The 23,358-nt window shown below is 53.6% G+C and overlaps 1 protein-coding gene across 2 annotated transcripts in view; it reads left to right on the forward strand.

The window, feature by feature from the left end:
* Positions 1 to 23,358, forward strand: part of DAB2IP (DAB2 interacting protein) — a 182,676-nt gene that overhangs the window by 5,735 nt on the left and 153,583 nt on the right. The window contains exon 1 of one of the 2 annotated variants that reach the window (XM_074330951.1): positions 16,571 to 16,769. The exons of the other annotated variant lie outside the window; for it this stretch is intronic. The gene's annotated coding sequence lies outside the window, so the exon portion shown is untranslated. Of the gene's footprint in view, positions 1 to 16,570; positions 16,770 to 23,358 lie in introns of those variants that run through there. 2 annotated transcript variants of the gene reach the window in all.

Below are 23,358 nucleotides of genomic sequence, written 5' to 3' on the forward strand. Positions count from 1 at the left end.
CTAGAGTGGGGAAGGAATGCCAAATTTAGGTTCCTTTAATCTCACTCTAGGGGTCTGCCCTGGTCCAGCTGGCTGGTCCTCAAGAGCCTGAAGGAATAGAAGGCATACTTCCCACATGAGGTCCTTTCACAGGTGAAGAAATGAGCCCAGAGAGGCAGAACAGGGACCCCGTTTACTGAGCTCTCACTACATGCCCAGCTCTGTGCTAAGTGACCCTTCACAGAGCGGGGAACAACCCTATTACTCAGATGAAACAACTGAGGCCTAGAAGGGCCCAAGGCCACAAGCTAGTGGGGGCACTCCTGATTCAAAGCCAGGACTCCCAGATTCCTCTGCTTCTGGCTACCACTCTGGGCTGTCCCCCTACCCCTGGCTATCCTGGCCCCCAATCCTCAGCCCAGGGGAGCCTCAGTCCTGCTGGCCCGCCACGCTAGGCCTCTAACCTTCTCCAGCTGGGCAGGTGGTTGAGTGGTGGAACCCCCCTTCTTGCCCTACGGGACTCTGGGTAGAGGCTAAATTAGGAGACTAGTCCAATAAAGAAGAACAATGAGGCCAGCGGGGGAGGGGCTTAAATCATTTATGCACCCAAGCCTGAGCAGCCGGCTTCACAAGAAGGCCAGGAAGTGACGCCCAGGGAGAGTGGGAGGGCAGTCCCTGGGCCCGGAAGAGAAAGCTCAGGAGAGAGGCGCTGGTGTCCCCCAGAGAGAGGGGCTCCTGCTGGGAGAAGGAGAGAGAGGCTCATTGAGGAGATCCTGCTGTTTAGAAAGCAAAGCCATTTCACCCTAGTCCTCTCCGCAGGCCTCTGGTGGGCTCCCTCCTGAATGGTACATCTCACATACAGCACCGGCCAGGGCGTCCGTTCTGCTCTACCTCCCTGGGCCTGCGCCCATGGCTCTCCGAGCCTCAACACCATCAGAGGGGTGGGGACAGTACTAGCCACCTCAAAGGGCTCCCACTCTTAGGCTGAAGGGAGAGGGTCTTCCAGGGTCCTCCTGTCCATCCCCCATTACAGAACGGGAAGATGGGGCCCCGGAGAGGAGGAACCAGAACCACTCAATGTCCATTCTGTCTAAGTGGTCCTGAGACCTGCCCCAACTCTCCATCTCCCTGCTCTCACCATGGACTCCTTGCCCTTTCCCAGGGCTCCCCATCTCCACCCATACCCCGAACTCATCCTCCATGTACAGTCAAAGGGAGCCACTCACAGGCATCCTAAAGTCCTACAGAGCACCCCACTGCAGCAGGATAAAGCCTAACCTCACTAACACAGCCTCAAGGTGGTCCGTCATCTGACCACTGGATGATGCTTCCAGGCTTGTCTCCAGCCACACCCCTCTTTCTCTCCACTCCCCCGTTATTCAATCTCTGCCTTGAATGTACCATCTTCTCTCTCCTCCCTCACCTTTGTACTTGCTGTTGCCCTGCCTGGAACACTCCCCCATCTCAGTTCTCCCTACTACTCCTACCCCCAACCTGGCCACTCCTGTTCATCCTGAAGTCTCAGTTCAGGAGTCACCTCCTCTAGGAAGTCTTCCCTGACTTCCCCATGTACCTGTCTCCAACTCTGGGCTGTGAGCTGCTCCAAGAGCCAGACTGAAACCTTGGAGGCTGAGGTGGGGTGGGGTGAGGAAAGCGGTCACGGTGACCTGGCAGGGGATGTTGGTGTCTACACGGAGAGGGCAGATGAAAAGAGCAGATTCTGGATGGGAGGTGGAGTGATATCCGGGGCTTGCTTTTTCTAAGGGGACTGCAGGGCCATCAGGGTTTTTTGGTAGAAGAGTCTGTGATGGTCCCTCTTGATGTGACCTCTAGAGAGGCCCTTATTCCAGGGTGGAGGATGGGAACGTCTGGGGCATTCCCAGCTGCATCAGGACCACTGTTTTTCCTAGGCTTTTGAAGCCTTCACTCAACTGCCCAGTAAGGTCCTGCCACCTCCCCCAGGAAGCCAGCCCTGACTGGCCGGGCTGAGGCTGCTCTGTTCTCTCCTTGCCTGTACCCTCTGAGTCATTAGTGCCTCCTGTCCTAGGACCTCTCATGGGCTATGCCTTGGACGTCTTCTAGGTGGGGCCTCCATCTCTTGTAGACTCCACATTACCCCGCATAGGGACTGACATGCACAGAGAAGAAACCCTGCACAGAACATTCTCAGCCAGTGGGATTCTGGGGAAAATTAAACAGCAACCTAGAGAGTCTTTGGGTCAGATTGACACAGAGAAGCAGTGGGGAGAGGCAGGCAGAGGGAAGGATGCGTTTCTGTCCAATCTGGAAGAGTGTGTCTGGATGGCTGGGTACTCACTGTCCCTGCCTGCCCGAGGCACTCCAGCCCATGACCTACATCCCAGTGGGCTGTGTGTGTGTGTGTGTGTGTGTGTGTGTGTGTGTGTGCACTCATGAGGGCCCCACACTGCCACCCCTGTTCCACAGACTGCTCCAGAACCAGTGGGTCTGTGCTCCAGAAAAGCCAGCTCAAGGGATCCAGCTTCCTGCAAGGGCGTGCCTGTCCCCCAGCCCCCACCCCACATCTGCCCAGGTCGCTCTCTTCCTCTCTCTCTCTCTCTCTCTCTCTCTCTCTCTCTCTCTCTCTCTCTCTCCCCTCTCTCTCCCTCAATCCAAATCTCAGATACATGGCCTTGTCCTGCCTTTGCTAATGGGGAAATGTTAGGAACTGAAGAGTGGAGAGCTGCAGCTGTCAGAGGTGGCAGTGGAGGGAGGGGACCTAAAAACCACAGTGTGAGGTGGAACTAGAAGGTAGCCAGACAGGTCAGGAGGGAGGGGCTGGGGGTGGGCTCTGGCCTCCTGAAGCCCGTGGTTGGCAGGGTCAGGGCCCCACTCAGGAGCCCTCTGGGCTGTCCCAGGCCTGTCCCTGGTTTCCCTCCTGGTGTCCTCCCCAGGGGGGACAGAGTGGGGCAGAGATCCTTCTCTCCTGGTGAGACTGTCCTTGACTAAGTGGCTGTGCCAACTTTATGGCCTGGAAGCCAGGGTACCTAAGAGGGTGTCTGCTCTGAGACCCTTTAGTCTCTCCTTTAGCCAGCTCTGTGGCGGGTGAAGCAGGGGTGGCTGTACCCTCTCTTCTGGGACTCTCCTCCCCGACTGGGCCTCTGACAGCTTGGAGGGATGGTCAGTACCCACTGTCTACTGCTCCATCTCTGCCTCTGTGCCTCCCTCCTGCTGGGACTGCCCTCATCACAGCCCTGCCCCCTCCGCTTCCTTAGGAGCTCCTTTCCTCATTGAGTCAAACAGACTTGGGGATGCAACAGGGGAAAGAGGCTTGAGCTCCCACTGCCATTTGTGCTCCACTTCTCACCTTTCCTTCAACTTCCCACTGAGGACAGTCCCTCTCCAGGCTCTGTATCCCCAGCCGTCCACCTGCCTGCGGACCACCTTCCAGGGCTCTGTCCCTTCCTCTACACCTCACCCCCTCAGGGCCTCCAGGCTCCCTGCTGAGCACTTCCTCTGGGCTAGCTCCTGCCAGGTCCTGGAGGCCCAGGAAACACAGGCTGGGTCCCTATCCTCAGGGAAGAGCTCAGGACGGTTGCCAGAAGCTACAATGACAGCCCAGGGCAGGGAAGCCTCTAGGAAGAGGGGGATGCTGGGCTTCAAGATAACCAGGGCTTGGTCTGGTGGAAGGAGGCAGTGAGCAGGCAAAGGGAACAGGTCTGGGGTGGAGAACCAGAGTGGCCCACTGGGAACCTTGAGCAATTCAGTGGCACTGGACCCCCAAATCCAAATGGGTTGGGAGGAGGTGCCTGGAGAGTTTAGCAGGGTCAGGGTCAGGGGCTTGGGTTTTATCCTGCGCCTAGGGAGCCATGACTAGTTCTAAGGGGGGAGACAGGTTGTTCTGTCTCCCCAGAATTCCTAAGACCCCAAACCACACCTCTATACAACACAGTGCCCCCTCCCCTGAGCCAGTTCAGCTTAGTCTGGGGGGCTGCTCACCTCTGGAGAAACCTAGCCCAGGGCAGGAGGAGGCTGGGGAGAGTGCATCAGGGAGAGAGGCCAAGAAGGGTGAGCGCCAAGAAGGCAGCAGTACTCCCGGGCTCACTGCTCCCTGGCCTCAGCCTCTGCTTTCCTGGAGCAGGGCCTCGGAGCCCAGTGCAAGCTCAGCTTCTCAGGAGTGTAGGAAGAAAACTCCAATATGCCTCCTCTTGGCCCCAACGGGACAGGCGGCAGGGCTGTGCTCATCAGAGGAGATAAACCAGCCTGGCGGTGAAGGAACCGGGGAAGAAAGAAAGGGAAATAACACAGCTCACAGAGCTCTCCCTGAAAAACCTAGCCCATTTCACAGAGGAGGAAACTGAGGTACAGAGACGCCTTGTGATTTTCCCCTGGTCCCACTGCCAGGAAGTGGCAGAGTCCAGATTTGAACCCCAGTTCTGCTGGCTCCAAAGCCAGCTCTGCGTCTGCATCTGCACTGAGTGCCCCAGGTGCCTTGTCCTGGGCCAGGGAGAGGCAGTGGGGAATGTGTCAGAGCTACAAGGGCCTGGGACTCCACACAACTCGCCCACTCACTGCATAGATGTGCAAACTAAGACTCAAAGCTGGCAGGTGCCAATCAGGGATCAGAGATGGCTCTGGGAGGGGGCAGCAGGGGAGGGCGGTTCCAGGCAAGCAGAAGGGTTGGAGAGAAATGAGCTTCGGGTAAGTGTAGGGCAGCAGGCAGGAGGAGCCCCATCAAAGGAAACAGAGGGAGCAAAGGTGCAGAGGCGGGAGTGTCCAGCCAGAAGCATGGGGGTCACTTCCCAGAAGGCTGACTAGGCAGATGAAGTCATGGGGTCCGGGGGCTTTACTCTCAGGCAGGGTGGCTCAACCTTGACCCTCCTGACATTTAGGGCTGGATCATTCTTCGTCATGGGGGGCTGTCATGTGCACCGAAGGGTGTTTCGCAGCAGCCCTGGCCTCTGCCCACGGGATGCCAATAGCAACCAGCCTTCCTCCCCAGCCCAAGTTGTGACAACCCAAAATATCTCCAGATATTGCAACATGTTCCCCCGGGGGATAAAGTTGCTCCGGTTAAGAACCACTGCCCTAGAGTAAGCAAGAGCCACGGGAGGGATTTGAGCCGGGGAGAGACAGGGCCCGGAGCTGCAGCCTGAAATGGCCTGTCCCAGCCTTTGTCCCCAGCACCTCAGGCCCACATCAGGCCACATCCCTCAGCTGACCTGAGTGCCAGGAAAACCTCCACCAACTCAGATGCAGGGCTGAGGGCTGAGTGGAGGGGTGGAACAAAAGAGCTTGTGTTTGGGGTTGGAGCCTCCCTCCCCCACCTCAGCATGGGGTGGGGGGGTGGCCTTGGGCAGTGATCCAGGGCCAAGAGGGGCTGTAAGGCTGGGGCAGGCGCTTGTCTGAGCCAGGGATTTGGACAGAAGGTGCTGGAAGGGAGTGGGGAAGCTAACCTACCTGTGTTCCTGCTCACAACAAGCCCTTTTTAGGGGCCCTGAAATGAAAGCATCCCAGCCAGTGGGATGGAGTTTCAAATTCATCCTGACCAGAGGTCCTGGAGGCAAAGGGGTCAGAGGTTGCCTTCCAGGCTGGCGCCCAAAGCCTTTCTTCCCTCCTGCCAACATGCTGAGCCTCAGAGGGATCCCGGGCTTTGTGGAGAGTGCTGAGGGAGTGTGAGGGCTGGACAGGTGACAAGGGGAAGCCCCATTTTCACCATCTCCCCACCCCCGACCCTGTTCAGTCAGATGATCTTCTAAAACACATGTCTGGACTCACCACTTCCCCTGCTTAAAACCTCCGCTGGCTCCCATGACCCTCAGGATCAAGCCCACAGTTCTCGGACAGCCCTTCAAGGACACTTATCTCACCCCACTTGCCATGGCCCCCCACCCCTGTGCTTCGGCCAGACCAAGTAACTGATAGCACCTCAAACACTTGGCCTCCACAGGCCTCCATGGTTTTCCACCCCTCTCTTCTGACCCTGGAATGCTGCCTCCTCCCACTTGCAATCCCCCCAAACTGGGCTAATTCCTACTCATGCACTGGTGCCCCTTAGTCATCACTGCCTCCAGGAAGCCTCCCCAGCCTCAGTGAGTGGGCGCCTGGTGTGTTGGATGCAACGGTCTCTGTCCTGAGGGCACCACTCTGTCCAGGCCAGTGGTTTTCCATCTGTGTCGGAGGAGTCCTGGGGTGGCAAGCAGATGCCCAGAAGTTGCCTAGTAGGGGAGACTCCCCCCTTCCCCCAACACAACTCTGCCCAGAGCAAGCTCAGTTTTATCCTATGTAAACGCTGGGCTTGCTTGAAATTTTTCCTTTGAAATGAGGGTTCTGTGTCAGTTTAAAAAGCACTGGTCTAACCCACCTCCTTCTTGCACAGACAGGAAGACCAAGGCCTGGAAAGGAAGGCGTGGCAGAGCCACGTGGGCCTCCTGGCCCTTGCACTGACCCACGCAGCCCTCTGCTGCAGGCACAAACATATGAGTGAATGAATAGGAATCTGAAAGTAGGTGGTTTGGTAACATGGAATGACAACAAAGGACACTTGGTTTCTGGCGCAAGGGGTGGGGGTGGCAAGAGGAACTGCCCCAAAACGGGAAGGGAAGAGCAGAACTGGGTGGCACTTAGTTTAACTACATTATACCCAGCCTGCTTCCCAAACTGTTCATAGACACCGCACAGACTTCCTGGTTTTAGCCAAGGCAGGTACAGCACCTGAATCTCAGGGTTCAAATTCCCAACTCCTCCATTTACTCACTGTGTTGGCCTTGGCCAAATCAACCCTCTCTTGAGACTCAGAATCTTCCTTGATAAAGTGGGGCTAACAACACCCCCATCCCAGAGTAGTTGTAAAAGGTGAATGAAAGCACAGAGTAGGGGTTGAAACATCCTGGTAGGTTCAGGATTCTTCCTTGCCTATGAACTTGAGGAAGTTCATGGTCTAAGGTTCACATTCCAGCTACACCCCTTACTAGCTGTGTGACTTGAGGCAAGTTTCTTATTCTCTCTGCCTCGTCTTTCCCATCTGTAAAATGGGGGATAATAGAATACTCCCTCCTCTGCTTCAGGGGATATAATGAGCTAACATGTGTAAAATGCCTAGAATAGGGTTGTATAAGTGTTTGTTATCAATATTTGTACCCAAATAACAGTGGAGACTAGGTCTTGCCAAGGAGAAACTCCAAAAGTGGAATAAAGGAATGCATGAGATAATGACTAAATGGAAGAAAATTTAGGGTTCTCCCAGGGAATGCCTTGTGGTCCTAACTCAGACAGGTCCTCACCCATTGGTGATGTCTTCCAGTTGTACCCTGCTCGCTGCCCCCCACCCCATCAGCTCCCTATCGCTGGGCCTCTCCCTGCATTTTTCTGCAAACGCAGTGTAGGATTCCATTTCGCCCCTAGATGACTTTGGGTGATAAAGAAGTAACTTCAGCCTCCTTGAATTGAATCTTCTCTCCAGAATGTGTAACAAACCTGGCAATTGGAATGGCTCTGGAGCTGATTGTTCTGGGAGGGTACCTCCTGGCATTAAAACTAAATTAGATCAAGGTACCTCTGTTATTAGCAAAATAATTCCCTATGATTACAGAACGCAGCCATGAATCCTGATGGCAGATGAACTTCAGGTGACTTACTTGAGACGAATAACTGTGCAAAAATCACAGGCTCATCTAATCACTTCTCTATAGTGTTGCAGTTGGGTAATTATGCTAATGGTTATAAGAAATCACCTTTTGTGGTCTGGGATTGGGAGGGCTTGAGATAAACATGTGTGGCGGGTATTACCTGCTTCCAACTGGAAGGGCTGGGCACCATGTTTGGTTCCAAAACGGCCCTTTCTGGGGAGCCTGTTTGGTCCCTCATCCACTAGGAGAGAAACCTGTTAGGTAATCAGAGTTGCAGTGGCTTCATTATTCATCTCTTTTCAGATCATATTAATATAGGAAATTGAATTTGTCTAAGTTCCACTATTGGGCATGATAATTCCAAGACGCAAGTCAAACTATAAAAGCTCAGGACCTTGGAGTTGGGTCAATTCAATGAACGTGAATTTGTGTCCACTGGGTACAAGGCACAGACCTAGGCACAGGCAGGGGTAGTATCAAGCGTTTGAAAGTGTGTCTGGTGCTTTCTGAACATGGTCTCATCTCCTCAGCAACCTGAGACAGGCAGTATCGTGCCCATTTCAGAGACAAGGAAATGGAGACTCAGAGACGTGCGATGACTTGCCCGAGGTGTTACCACTTCTAATCAGTGGAGATGACAGTTCCATCCACCCAGGGGGCCTGGGGCCTTTCCTGGAAGCATAGACATAGAGGAAGGCACTGTAGGCAGAGGACACCACTGAGCAAAAACCCAGAGGCAGAAGATTAAAGGGGGGTGTGAGGGGAAGGGAGTTGGGGTTGGGATGGTGGCTGAAGATCAGACAATAGAGGGCCTCGAATGAACAACTGAGGACTTGTAGAGTGGGGAGCCACTGCAAGGGAGAGATGGAGTCAGAAGTTCGTGGGCTGCAGTGTGGGGAACCCACTCGTAGGTGGCGAGCAGGGAGGGGGTCAGAATGTGATAAAGTAAATGGTGGATAATTTTTGAGTAGAAGTACGTCCTGAATATTGCATGGGACGCATTTATACTAAGAAATCGTTCATTCCCTTGAGTATTGCTCACCTCGCTCACTGGCAGCTCCATTCCCTCCTGGGTCAGGACACATAGCAAGTGCTTCCCATGCTTCCTGTCACAGGGTGGGTTCCCCAGGAAGTAGGCTCTCAACCGTGTTAAGGAGAAGGTTTGTGACGGACTGTGGAAGGGCGGGAAGCAGGGTCAGGCCGAAGGAGAAGCTGAGCTGCCAAGCAGTCTCAGTGCAGCCCTCAGCCCACCCTACGTATGAGCAGGGGCAGGGGCCCTGGAATGCTCAGTCACTGGATGTGGGACACCCCTAGAGACATGTCACCTCAGGTGCGGTGGGCACCCCCGAAGAGGGCTGATAGCTGAGGGCCATCTTGAAGCAGCCTCCCTAAATGTGGGGGAGTAGGTCCTGTATTCTTGAAGGGGGGGGCCTGGGGTGCATGTCACAGTGTCCACCACCACCCCCAACCCAAAATATTCCCCTCTGGCAACCACCCGATCTCTTCTTTTCCTTCTGACCAAGCCCCTCTGGGGGGCTGTCTGTCCTCCCTTCCCCGCTCCCAGTTATCCCTCTCCTCTGTTAGCGTCCAGTCTGTGTCCTTTAAATCCACCTTCCTCCTCCAGATGAAGGCATTTTTGTAAAACTCAAGCACAACTATCCCTCCCCTGCTTAAGGTCTCCTAGTAGATCCCCCAATGTCCCAGCTCTGTTCCTGAGCGCTATGCAGGGCCCCTGCTGACCGACCCAGCCTCTCTTCCTGCCCCATCTCTTATAGCTGCTTGATTGCCATCCTGAGCACACTGGGCCATTTCACACAGCCAGGCTTTTGCATGGACTTGTTCCTTTCTGCCTGGTGAGGTAGGTTCTCTCTCTGCTCCTTTAAGACACTCAGAGGTCATCTCCTTGGAAGACTTTCCTGGAGCCACCACTCCAGCCCACTGGCCCAGGCTGCCATCAGGGCCCCCACAGCCACCCCATGAGCCCCGGGGGTGCACCATGGGCCCTGACTGTCTCTCTCCTGCACAAGTGAGCAACTCACTGTTCTGTTTATCTGTGTCCCCAACACCAAGCCCAGAGTCTGGCACAGAGGGGTCCCTGTCGACATTGACTTTGGCACTTGGGGAATCCAGGGACAGAAGGGGTGGGTGTGAGAGAGAATGGAGAGGCAGAAGCAAAGCACCCGGGACTGATTATACTCGGGTAGGGCTGTGCCCCTCAAAACAGGCCAGCCCTGGGAAGCAGAGCCACCCTCATGCCACTCTCTCCTGGTCCTTCCTCCATTCGTAGAGTCTGACTCCAGCCACATTCTTTCTGGGTATTTAATTCTCAACCACCTCAGCCAGGAGCAAGGTTTGCACATTTCTACCGCTGATTCTATGTAACCCTCACTGCCTTGCACACGAACACTGGATCAGAGCTTTCTCTGCTACCTTCTCTCCCTCTCTATTCACGTCACCCCTGCCTGTGGTTCCTGTGGGCCGGGGTCTTCATCATATGATGCCTTGGTTCATGTGGTTTTGAATCTCACTTCCATCATCAAGTGAGGGCCCACCACCCCAATAAGAGATAAAGCAACTGGTCAGTTGGCACGAAGATGCAACATTGTGTGCATGAATACAGTAGTGTGGTACAGTTATAGAGTCCAGGATTTGGAGCCAAACAGACTTGGGTTTGAGTACAGGCTCCGCCGTTTACATGCTGTGTGATGTTCTGCAAATTGCTTAAACTCTCAGCCTCCGTTTCCTCCCCTGTCAAGTGGAAATTAATGACAGAATCACCTCAGAGTTGGTAGTGAGAATTAAGTGAGAGAACACTCAGAGCACCGGGCAGAACACTCACATTTGTGCACATGTCTATGTATTTGTACATAGATGTAGAAATTTCTGGTAATTAACAGTGTCCAACGATGATGAGCAGCTGAGCCCTGGAGGTGTACAAGCAGACACAGATTCATTCACTTGTTCAACATTTATTGAGCATCTACTATGTGCCAAGGCATTTGCTGGGGGTGGGAAGAGGTGCAGCAATGAATGAAACCAGGCATGATCCCTGTCTTTAGGGACATCCAGCCCCGGGAGGGCAACACAATGGTCCAGTGATCATGCCACGCAAGGCCAGGGAAGGCTTTCGTGGGGTCTTGACACCTAAACTGCCATGGGAAGAAGTGAACTGGGCAGAGGGATGGAGGAAAGTGTTTCGGAGAGGGCAAGCTGGTGTGCACAGGTTGTGTAATGGGAAGAAGCTTTGCATAACTGGGGACCTAGAAGCTGGATGAAGGCAGACAGAAGGGGGGAGATGGCAAGAAGCCAGGCTGGAGAGGTGGTGGGCAGGAGCCAGACCACATGGGGCCTGCTAGGCCACATGAAGACAATAAGAAGCCATTGAAAAAGCTTCTAAGCTGGGGTGGGATGATATGATTGAATCTGTTCTTTGAAAACCTCATGGAAGCCATAGAAAGAGACCAACAAGGAGAGGGCCCAGCTGGATGTAGGGAGCCAGCTCAGTTCTTACTAAAGTCCCAGCAAGAGACAATAGACAGTGCCTGGACTGGGCTGGAAATAAACATTTGGGACTCACCGGCATAAGGACAGCGGTTTAAGCCCTCGGACTGGATGCAGTTGAAGTTGTCTGTGCAGAGAGTCTGGAAGGATAAGAGGGACACAGACCATCGCAAACTCCAGCTTTTGTAGCCCAGTGGAATAAAATGAGGGAGCCAAGGAGAGGACCAGAGAACTAGGAGAAAAACTGGGAGAGGATGGAGAGTTGGAAAAGATCAGAGAGTGTCCAGGGGGTGAAGTATAGCCAAGAGTTCGGGAGAGAAAAAGATGGAAAAGGTATCCTTTGGCATGACCAAGAAGGTCATTGGTGACCTTTCTGAGAAAGCACTGAAATAGCAGACTTTAGGCTGAGTGAGGTTCCTGCCTTGCATGGCCATTTGCATGGGACGAAGGGCCTAATGTCCATGTCACCGGGATAATATTACCTTGTCCAGTGCGATCTGGATCAAAGAGGATCAGCTCGTTAGTTCAGAAAATCTCTGAACTCGTGAAGCGCAGAGTGTTCTTTTCCAGTGACCATGTAGCCCTGGTGACTTGACGTATTTGCTTGTACAACATCTAACACTGGCCAATTCATCTTGTAGAGTCTGGACCATAAGCCATTTGCCATCCTCTATGTTGTCGTGATGGAAGCTCCCAACAAGTGGACATATGTGGATTTTGCATATATAGTGCAGACGATGCATTTGGTAAATCGTCTCAGACGCATCCCTGGGGAAGGTGCCGCAGGCTCTGTCACCCCTACAGATGGAAGCTGGCAAAGAAAAGATGGGTCCAGATTGGGATCTCTGGACTACGTGTGAGAACAGATTGAAGGGGGCCAGAGTGGATGTGGGGAGACAGGGAGGAGGATCTGTGGTTCTGAAATATTGCACAGCCCCTCACCCAGGGGTAGGACAAAGGACAGGAGGGAGGAGCCCCAGGACCATAATTTCTGACCCTTCCATCTTCTGGGCCAGCCTCCAGGCGCGTGCTTTTGTTCAGAATTGGAGAACACCCTCTGACATTGTTTTTCAGCCTCCCACTTTCATAGGAACGCAAAAGGGTTCCTTCAGCCTCCCCGTAAACGTCTTCCTCTTAGCCAATAGTCACATAATTACTACCTGTTCCAAAAATGGGGCCACGCATTTTGCCTCTATTATCTCACTGAATCCTCATGAGAACCCCTTGCAACAAGCCCCAGTCACATCCTGGTTGTGCAGACACAGAAACTGAGGCACAGAAGGATACAGCGTGCCCCAGGGCACAGAGCTGGCAAGTGGCTCATCCTGGATGTGAACCCCGGTCTCTCTGACCCCAAAGGTCACAGCACCTCCCAAGAACACTCAGTGAAGATCTGTATGTGAGATTGCTTTCCTTTTGAGAGTTTGGCATGGCCCCTTTTATTCTTGAGTATTTAGGTCCACTCAGCCCTTTATTCATTCAACAAACCTTCTGGGGCCAGGCTTTATGCAGGTGGTGGGGCAGCACTAGTGGCTCAGACAAGGTGTGTGACCTAGAGGAGCTCACAGTCTGCTCAGGGAGGAGACAGCTCCATAACCAGGTGCAACAACAATCCACAATGTGATAAGCACAGACCGTGGGGTGGGAGGCCACTGTGGGAACCCTCTGTCTGGGAGAGCCAGTGAAGAGCTCCCAGGGGCTTCCCACAGGCTGAAATGGCTGCTCTGGATCATAATAGGAGACACAGGCCCTTGCCTGGCAGAGACGAAGGACAGGAATGCCAGGAAGAATAAACAGTTTGTGGGAAGGCATGAAGGTATGACAGAGGTGGGGGCTTAGGAGCACTGGCTGCATGGTGGTGCTTGGGTGTGGGGGCTTCAGCTGGCTGGGACGAGGGTGTGAGACGGGAGCAGGCCCCTCATGTTCGTACAGTTTACTGAGCACTTCACCACGAGCCAGGGGCTTTGTGCTGAGCACGTCACAGCCACCATGACCACATTATTAAAATAAGAAAACTGAAGTTCAAAAGCAGGACTGGATTTCACGTGGATTCTTATCATGCTTGTTCTGTCCCTTAAAAAAAAAGTTATGAAGAAAACATCTGTATAGCTACAGCCCAGGTCAAGAAATAAACCTTACCAATATGACTAAAGCCCCTCCCATCATCCATTGTAGCTCCCTCCCCCCAGAGAGAAACTCTTCCCGGAATGGTGTATTTATCTATCATTCCTCTGAGTTTCTTTATACTTTTACCATGTATGTGCATTCTTAGCATTACATGGCATCATTTTGTTTTGCACATTTTAAAAATCTATATGAATTATACATCATACTATTTGATTTTCTGCAACTTGCTCCCCACCCCTCACGTACTAGTTCATAAGGGAGCTCTAGTCGTTTATTTTCACTGCAGTATAGAATTTCACTGAGGGCTCCACAGTCTGTTCATGCATTCTTCCCTGATGGGCACTGAGGCTGTTCAGACTCTTTACTGGGTTAAAACTGCTGCAATGAGCAAGAGGTTCTGTAGGCTTACCCCAGAAGCCAAGTCTCTGGGTCGCTGGGGTGCATGCATCTGCGACATGTCTACGGTAGATGCTGTCAAATTGTTTTCCAGAGTAGTGGTACCCATTTCCCCTCCTGCCAGCGCTGTATGAGAGTTCTCTCTGCTATCCCTACGTCTTTGCTGATCTCCAATCTCACAGGTATGAAACGGCTCTTTACTGGGGTTGTATTTTGCATTTCCCTTATTCCGAGTGAGACAATATCTTTTCATGCACTTATTGGTCATTCATGTTTCCCCTTCTTCAAGTTATCTGTTCATATAGTTTGCCCAATTATCTCTTGTTTCTTTTGAAATTGATTTGTAGAAGATCTTTGTATATTTTGGATATTGTGTCCCCAATATGTTGCTTTGATAAACAAGGGTTTTATACTTTATTAAATGCATCAATATTTTTCTTAATAGCTTATGCCTAAAGACACAAAGGTCTTTAAGAAATCTTTCCGTATTACAAGGAATCTTTCCATATTTTTAGCATCTAAGTCTTTAATCCACCTGGAATTGATTTTTTTATGCACGGTGTGAGGTAGGGATTCCACCTCAATTTTTTTTCCCAATATGAACAGCCAATTGCTCTATAAATCACTGTTTGTAGCACAGTCCACCCTTTCCCCAGTGAACTGCAGCCTCACCTCTTGCCATGTATCAGGTTTCCACACATGTGTGGGTCTATTTCTGCAGCCTCTATTCTAGTCCCTTGGCCTATCTGTCTATCTATCTATCCTTGAGCTAATATCATCCAGTCTCATTGTACCTTTTTAGGCCGTCAGAACCTCCTCTCCTGAATTAGAAGGGCCAGACAGAAGACCCGTGTCTTATTCATCTTTGCACCCTTTTCGTCATCCCTCATTACATGAACATCCACGTCATGCTTTTATTTACAAAGACTTTCTCACACTCTGTCTCTTGGGCTTCTAATGCAGAAGAAGAAACTGAGTCACAGAGGTGAGATAACTTGCAGAGGTCACACAGCCAGAAAGTGTAAGATTCGGGGTTCTGCAGGATTTCAAAGCGACCTTCTGCATCCATGCTAGTAATACTGCCCAGGCTGTACTTGACCCACCCACTCATCTGGACTATGATTTTCACTCCTTCCTTCCTTATTTCAACCAGGAGCTCCTGAGCGATGTGTGCGTGTCAGCTTTTGTTGGTGCTAGGGTCTAGACCCCATGTCTGGGGGCCTCTTCCCGGTGCTGGAGACCAGTAGGGAGGGTGGGACCTGCAGTGCGCATTTTGTGGGAAGTGGTTTGAGGCCTGGGGTCAGCAGGAGGAAGTCTGGTGGGGTTTCAGAGTCAATTTAAAGAGCCCCATGCTGGGCGTGCACTTGGGGCCCAGGCGCTGCCTTCAGAGAGGATGCTGGCTTCCCCCAGGAATTACAGGCGTCCTCCCGCCCTCCCGCCCTCCCGCCTCGCAAGGCAGGAATGCGAAGGGATCAGCTTTCAGTAGAGCTGCGGCTGCTGTTCCGGGGAGCTACAGGTGCAAGCCCTTCCCCAGCGGCCAAATTAACTGGTTCTGTCTGTCCAACTGGGAGAGCAGCTCTCGCTAAAAATAGCGCCCTGCCCAGTGCGAACTGAGCCCGCCGGTAGCCGGGGCCACGACTGTGGGAGTCCGAGCCGCGACAGTCTAAGAAGCCCGGGCAGCCCCGCACGGCCCCACCCCGGGCTTGGCTCACGTCCCACCCCCGAGGCCGTGTCCGCAGGCACAGCGCTGTCTCCACAGGTGCCGCGAAGGGTGGCAGGTCCGCGGGCCGAGGCGCCGCCGAGGCCGTCCGGGATGGGAGCCGGCGGCGCGGCCTCCCGCGCGCTCGCCTGGGCCTCCCTGCCCCTGCTGGGGCCTCCCGCCGGCGTGCTCTGCGAGGACACAATTTGCTGCGGAGGTAAGGCCGGGCCGCCTGCGGGCGTGTCCATCGCTCTTCCCAGGCACTTGCTGGGGCCTCTTTCTCCTTCCCCACCCCAGGTCCGCAGCGGGGGGCGAGGTGGAGGAGACCCCAAGCATCCGCGCAGGGCTTGTGGAGAAGAGCCAGGTGTTCTCTGTTCACTTACCTTTAGTTTGAAAAGTTGCAGTCTCACCACCAGGGTCGGAGAAGCGATCATCTCCCTTTGGCCTCAGTCTTCCTATCTGGAAAATGGGACAAAAAATCGTCAAGGTTTAATATTTGTTGTGACCCCAAGAGAAGTTGGGGAACCCTTTAAAGAGGATCGCAAGCATTCTGGAGACATTTACTCCAACCCAGATGAAGTCCTCGAGAATTTATGTTGGTGGGAAGGTGCCTTCCTCGTCACCCCCCATTATCTCCCAAATCTCTGCATCTAGCATCAGTTCTCGGCCCCTGCTTTCAGAGATGGAGGCAGGGGCCCACAGCAAAGTTTAAGGGGTCAGCAGACTGTGAAAATCCTTGGAGGAGAGGGCGATGTAGACTGTTAGAGGGGTGAGCAAGGTAGAGTCTTGGTCCACTCCTCAGTCGCGTGCCCCGAGAGCCTCCAGGCGAAAGCCGGGGTATTATCTTTGAAATCCTCAGGGCCTGGTGAAGAGCGCTGTCCGGCTGGCACAGAGGCCCTGGGCGGGCTAGCTGAGACAGCCGATGCGCTGTACCCGGCGGGGCCAGGGCTTGGAGAGTGGGGGCGGAGGGGCGTGTGGCCTGGCCTAGATCGGGGGTGGAAAGGAGGGGGTGTGTGGCCCGTCTTAAGTCCTGAACCAAAGCGGGGACAAGAGGCGTGTGCCGGGAGCCGAGGGGGTCCGCCCTGCCAGTCCCGCCCCGCGGGGTTGCAGTACTGGGGTGGATTGGTCAAACAGGTGCGCCCCCGCCCCTCCCCTCCCGACCTCCGCTCTGTGCCGGCGGGGCGGGCGGAGCTGCGGTTGGCTGGGCCTGCGGATTGGCAGGGCTGGGCGGGCTGGGTGGCCAGAGAAGCCCGGGAGCTGGAGCACCCAGGAGCAGGAGGAGGCGCGGAGCTGGCCAGAGCGCACTCCTGCCCGGCCCGCCGCCTGCTTGGCCCGTTCTGCTGTGCTCCGCCTGGCTGGAGCTACGGAAACTTTCCTGCCACCTGGCGACCCCGCGATCCCACTGCCTCGTGACCCTGGCCCTGGGCCGGCTCCGGCGCCTGTGGGATGGCAGCGCCGAGCGGCCCCGCTGGCGGGTAGAGGTAAGATCAAGATGAAGTGGGCCCGGGGGCTTGCAGCGGTCCCAGAGGGATCTAGGGTTGGAGAGGGTCTGGAGGGCCTGGTAGGAGATACTGGGGGTACAGGACAGGGGAGTGGGCCGCGACTTTGCTTTACTCACACCTTCTACGTTACAGCCCCGGTGCCACCAGGGTGTCTACCTGGTGTATTGACCCTTGAAACTTTCCTGTGCGCCCTGCCTGTATCTCTGGGTCCTTGGGGGAGAATCGCTGTGGGTGTTACAAGGAAGGCACACCTAGCGGGGCCGCAGCCAGCTGAGGGTTGGTGGGGGGGATCTCCAGCCTCCCAACTCCAACGCTTCCAGTGGTTTCCCAAAACTTCAAATCCTCCCCAGCCCACTCTGAGGGGTTGGTGATTGGATAGCCACTCCTCTCTGCCCAGAGTCAGGCACCCCAGGGCACCCAGGTTTGGGGTGTTGTTTTGTTAAACCCGTTGCTACTCCTCAATTTTCGGGGAGGGGGCGGAGTCGAGTGAGGTCTCCTTTTGGTTTCCTGGGCTTCCTTGAACCCTGCCCTCCATGAAAACACCTTGAGCTAGGCAGAGTGGCAATAGGCACCAAAGCCTTCCATCCAGGTCCCAATTCCCTGCCTAGTGGGAATGATTGTGGGAAAAGTTTTCTGGTTTCTGAGCGGCCCATATTTTTGAGGTTTCTGGCTTGAGTCATATAGAAACTACGCTCCTCTTCCCCGCCCCCTTCTGCTATTTAAGGGGGGAATTAATTTTGACTAGAATTTAATTTTGACTGAGGGTGGATGAGTAGATAGCTTGTCACCTACGAGGACCATCCTCTTTAACATTTCCCCTCAATGTCAAAGCCAAACTCCTTTCAATCTTTTCTTGACCTAGGACAAAACACCTGAGAGGTAAAAACCAGACACCGGCTCTGGAGCCCAGAGAACCTGGGTTCAAACCTCAGCTCCACTGCTCACTAGCTGTGTGTCCTTGCGCAGGTTTTCTAACCTCTCTGAGCTCAAGGGTCCCACCCCAGGGGGATCTAGTGAGGCTTTTGAGAGTAAGGCATGGAAAGCATCTGGCTCATAAGACAACAGCCTTGGGCTGCCAGTCTGCATCCTAGAGAGTGGGCCCTCTTGCTGCCTGAGGGACCCAGCCCGTTTGTGCCTCAGTTTCCCCTTTGGTCAAAAGTTGGTATGGACCTACCACTCTCAACAAACCCTTTTGAGAAAAGTGCACAGATGCACATACGCTCCGAGGCATAATCTGTAGACCTCAGATTTAAGACAGCCCCTCCGTCTCCCTCCTTGTCATGAACTATTCATAAGGTATAGGCTTTCTGTCTACCACTGATCTCTCCTCATCCCTTTTGGATGCTTGGAAGTAAAGGTTCCCTGTAAATATCAGGGAGATGCAAATGTACTAATTAACCAGCATGACAGGGAAAGGGGCTGACCTGCAGAAACTGGCCCCAAGTCACCTTCTAGGTTATCCAGGCCACCCCCTCCCCAATCTTCCTTACCTGGTAAACAGCTAGTCTTTTTTTTTCTCTGGGATCCTCTAGTGACAGCCCACCAGGCAGCTGGCTTCATGATTGGGCAACTCCACTTTGTTAAAAAATTCTTCCTGTTTGGAGCGGAAATCTGTGCGCCTGTTACTTCTATCCACTGGTTGGTTCTAGTACAACCCTGCAGGCACCTCTTACTGGCTCAATTATCCACTGCAGTCCCCCAGTGCCTGGCATTCTTTTCCTTCCTTTAGGCATTTAACACACTGAACTGGGTTTCGCAATGATCGTAGCACCATTTATTGAGTGTTTATTATATGCCAGGTCCTGTGCTGAGGGCTTTACACACATTATTTCCTTGCATCCTTGAGACAACCCCATGAAGTTATTTTCTTATCCTCATTTTGCATATGAAGAAACAGGTTTAGGGAAGTTAAGAGATTTACCCAAAGTCATATAACCTTTAAGGAGCTGGGGTACATCCTAAACCTAGTATCTGCCTTTAGAGCCCAAGCTTCTAATCGTTACTTTTGTCCTGGGTTCCCATGGGGGTGTGCGTGTGTGTGTGTGTGTGTGTGTGTGTGTGTGTGAGAGATGTGTGCTGATGGTACTTTTATCACAATCACTTGGGCACTTGTTGAAATGCAGAATTCCTCACCTCTACTCCAGACCTAGGAATCTGCACTTTTGAAAACTGCCCAGGCCATTCTCATGTACACCACAGTTTGAGAACCATAGCTCTAAAATCCCCCTAGGAATAGAATATAGGACATGGGTCCAAGAGATCTAAATTCAAGTCTTGGCTTCCCTCTCTTGAGCTGGTTACTTTTCCTTTCTGGGGCTTTCACCCAGTTGTAAAATGGTCATGATGTTACGGCCACTGGTGGGGTGCTACTGGAAGCCTCCTGGGTGGCTGGCAGGCATTATGGGGCAGCCGCTTGGAGGATAGAGGTGCCCAGCTGAGGCCTCTCCTGCCACAAGTGGATGTGCATGGCAGCAAACTGTGGCTCCTGGGGGGCACTGCTCACTCCCCACTACTCAAGGCCTCTGACCTGTGCTTCTAGAAGGATGGGTACACTCTGGATGAGGCCCTTGTGCTCAGATTTCTCAGCCAGGGTAGTAGGGACTCAGGACAGGTGGGCAGGACCCCTCACACATCCCTTCCCCCTCCATGGTTCTGTGATGGCCTCTGACCTCTCAGACAGGAGGTGCTGTACCTCAATTTTTTGGGGAGGGGACAGGGGTGGGTCTGCCATGTGTGCATCTGAGTTGTAAAATCCAGTAGAAATCTATCCTTCCTTCCCTTTGGAGGCTGCTCTGTTGGTCCGTGGGCAGCTCTGGGGAAAAGCGTGACCTGAGGCTGGCTGGGTGGGGCTGGCTGCTGGGAGGATGAGGGGAAAGGAATCGCCTGCCTAGGCCTCCGTACCATCCCAGACCTGATCTCCTAGCTCTGCTGTGCAGAGCCCTTGTCCCACCTGGATCCTGTTTGCTCCTGCAGAAAGCGCAGACTTATCCAACACCTGTTTTATGGAAGAAGTCACTGGATTGCAGGAAGCTGCAGTGACATGGCCAAAGCTCTCACGTCAGTGTGCATGGAGATGGTGGCAAATTTCTAACTCAAACCAAGGTCCCTTGACAATAAGCATAGGCCTTTCTGCACCGCATCCCAACCTCACTGTTCCTCTGCCCCACCTGGCCGTGGCTTTGGTGCCAGAGCCCTTGCCTGGAACCTTGAAAACCTGGGTTCTGACTGGGCCACCCCTGGGCCATGTGATCCTGGGCAGGGCTGGTCAGCTCTTAAAACTTCAGTTTTCTTGTCTGTAAAGGGGAGTAGGGAAGGCGTTTAGTTAGATTGCTGAGATTCTTTCCAACGTTGACATTCACAGGTTGCCCTTTTTCCTGCATTTCCGGGGGTGGGGTCCATGATGGGCTCTGGATCTGAGTGAGTTGTTGGGTTGGGTTGGAGGGTACTGCACTGGGGCTTGTTATAAAACCAGTCAGAAAGGCTTTGGGGGGCTCAGTGTCCAACAAGCTGAGGGAGCTTGGAGGGGGGCAGCAGGAGGCAGCCTAGGGTGGGGTGAGGTTGCTCGCCTCAGAATTACAGTATTTTGTCTTCTGAACACTGCAGGAGGTGATGGTGGAGATGACTGAGGGTTGTGGATAGGAGCTGAAGGGGAGCATGGCGTCTGAGACCAACCCAGCTGAGCCCCCCCTCAACCCAGAATACCCTTATCCAAGAGACGAAGAGGGTGTGGAATAGTTTTTTATCTCCCTCCTGAGCCACCATGTATCTCTCCCGTGGGCGTCCCCAGCCTTTCTCAAGCCTGGCCCCTCCCAAATGGTGTCTGTGCCGGGATGGCGGTACCTTCTCCCTGGAGCCGAGCAGCTGGCCGAGGGGATCCAGTTGTCTGCTCTCCATGCCCAGGGCGGGCCCCCGGTAGCCTGGCCTCCTAAAGCAGGCCCTGGTAACCGCAGCCTCTGCCAGCCATCTGCCCTCAGTTCCCCCTCCATCACGTCTCTTCTTCCCTCCCTGGGGTTGGCTCCCCTTTACCCACCCATGTTGTCAAACCCATGTTCACTGGCTTGGTGATGAGGGCCCCGTACCCACTTAGCTTTTCTCCCTGCCTCCCTCTTCTCGCTCTACTCCTGGTCTCTGCCTGTGACTCCTGGATGCCCTTCTCTCTTGGCCACTGCTTCATTGCCCAAATTCTTCCTGCCCCTCTGGGTCTGGCACAGATGTCACTTCTACTTGGTCTCGTCACCCTCCTAAGGGTGAGCTGTCCCCCTGCACGGTCCTGGCCTGTAGCTCTTATCAGCCACCTTGCCTTACAGTTCATCAGTAGCTTCCCTGTCTCCAAGATGGGCTCTGAACTTCTAGAGGCAAGGCCTTGGCCTTACCTCTCCTCTCAGTGTTCAAAAAGTGGGTGGGGCCAGGCAAGGGCCCTTCTTGGTCTAGGAATACTGCAGGAGGTGATTGTGGGGATAACGGGGGTTGTGGATGGGAGCTGAAGGGGGCTCAGAAAGCCTTGTAGAGTTGAGCTGGCTTGTGACTGGGCTTGTTTTTTCTGCTCCTACCTCAGAGCATTTTTCCTATACCCTGCTTTCCAAGGCAAACAGGTGGGGGGTCCTCCAGGCCAGGCTGGCTCCAGGAGAGGGAGGGACAGAGAGATGCCTTTGGTGTGAAAAAAGACTTTCCTGCCTCCTCTGGATCGCTCTTGATCTGCTTTTAAAAAAATCTGTTATGGCTTTGTGCCATCAAAGACAGAGCAGCCTGGAAGCAGCTCTGAAAAGAGCACGGCGTCAGTTCCTGACTGCAGGCTGAACTTCAGGGCCCAAATGAGCTAGCCCAAACCCACCTGATTCCTTAGAATTCATGAGAGAGTTTGCAAAATACTTATGAAGGGTCTTGGGGGTCACTGGGATGGTGTGGGGTCCCACAGATGTGGCCCCATAGGCACCAAGGGGTCACATGACTTTCCTAGGGCTGCACAGTTATTTGTGGCCAGAATCTCCAGGGAAACTGTCTCTGAGTTCAGAGAGGGTCATTGAGTCCCAGAGGCCAAAAGAGAAAGAGCAAAAATGAGGACAAAGAATTTATGCTAAAATACGAAACATTTCTATAAAACCTCTGGGTTTGTAAAGTGCTTTCACGCGAGGGCCTTGTTTAATGAAGTCCTTCTCTCGGTGCCCACGTGACTTTCTGCCGAGGAAACCGAGGCTCTGAGCGAGGAGATGCTCGGCTCAGCTCACACAGCCAGAAAGAGGCCGCCCAGGACTTGCACTGGCTTCCCTTACTCGAGGTGTGGTGCTCATCGCGCCCCATCGGGGCTCCGAGGGGGCAGGGCTCGCTCCATGTTGATGGCCCCATTCAGAGTGAGGCTTTTTTTTCTGTGAAAATCTTGTACTGGAGTCATTTTCCCCGCTCCCATCATTTGATGAGCGTGAACTCAGGCAGTGGCAGGTAGGCGAGGTGGGACCAGGGAGAATGGGCAATGTCCTTATGAGTTTAGTCAACACCCGCACAGGGGGGCCAGGCACCAGGCAGGAGCTCTCTGCCCTGAAGTAGGAAGCTCCCATCTCCCTGTGGGTTACGGTGACTGCTACTTATTAGAGACCCATCTTGAAGTAAGTTCTGAGGGTTGCTGGGGATGCTGGAGGAAAACAAATGAGACTGATGATGGATTGGCTTTACATTCAGATGCCACCCAAGTCCCTTGCCCAGTTGGAGGCTGGCAGGGCCTCTTGGAGCCTCATAGCCTCCATGATGCCTTTGTTATTGACTGTCCCACTCATTTTTGCTCTGTCAGTTTATCTGTCTCCACCCCTGACTCTGCCCCTAGACTGGGCATCCTAACACAGGTGCCTCATGGTTGGCCCCTCTGCTTGACCCTGCAGTAGGTCCCACCTCCGCAGCGGGAGACATGCAGGAGTGTGAGGTAAACAAGTCAATGAATGAATGGCGCTTCTCAGCATCTTTGGTGACCCTGTCTGGCTGTTACCGGCTGGAGAATATGTGACAACTAGTCCAACCAGGAAATGGCTGTTTGACAGGGGCAGTGAGGGCCCTGCCAGGCATAATGGAAGCTGGCTCTGGCCAGAGCAAGCCCTTGTAAGCCTTTCCCGGCAGAGGGAAAGCCATCAATGCTGGCGCTGCTTCCGAGAGGAGAGAATTCCCAAAAGTCTCTGCCAGCCCCCCTGATAGGGATCTCCAGGGTGTGTGACGGATTTGTTTCTGGCCAGGATGTGGGGAGTTAAAAATAGCCATCCCCAAGTTCGTGTCTCACTTGAGGCTGTGCAGAGCCCTTGGCTCCATTATCTCAGAGTGGCTCAGCAGCCACTGACGTAGGTAGAAGTTGCACTGCCCACTTCGTAAAGGAGCTCGTGGAAGTGTGTGTCCAGTTCCTCTCTTGAGGCTGTACCCAAAATTTGGTGGCAGGACCTAGGTCTGTCCCCCAGCCCCTATGTCTGCGTTCTTTACTCTTGCGGAGAGCCTAATTCAAGTCTAAAGTTGACAGGTTACAGGAAAGGGGGTTGGGGGTTGGTTGAAACACAGGGGTAGATTATTAAGCAAATCAGCAAGGACAGTGAGAGAC

The sequence above is a fragment of the Rhinolophus sinicus genome, linkage group LG04 (assembly GCF_036562045.2).
Source record: "Rhinolophus sinicus isolate RSC01 linkage group LG04, ASM3656204v1, whole genome shotgun sequence".
Lineage (NCBI taxonomy): Eukaryota > Metazoa > Chordata > Mammalia > Chiroptera > Rhinolophidae > Rhinolophus > Rhinolophus sinicus.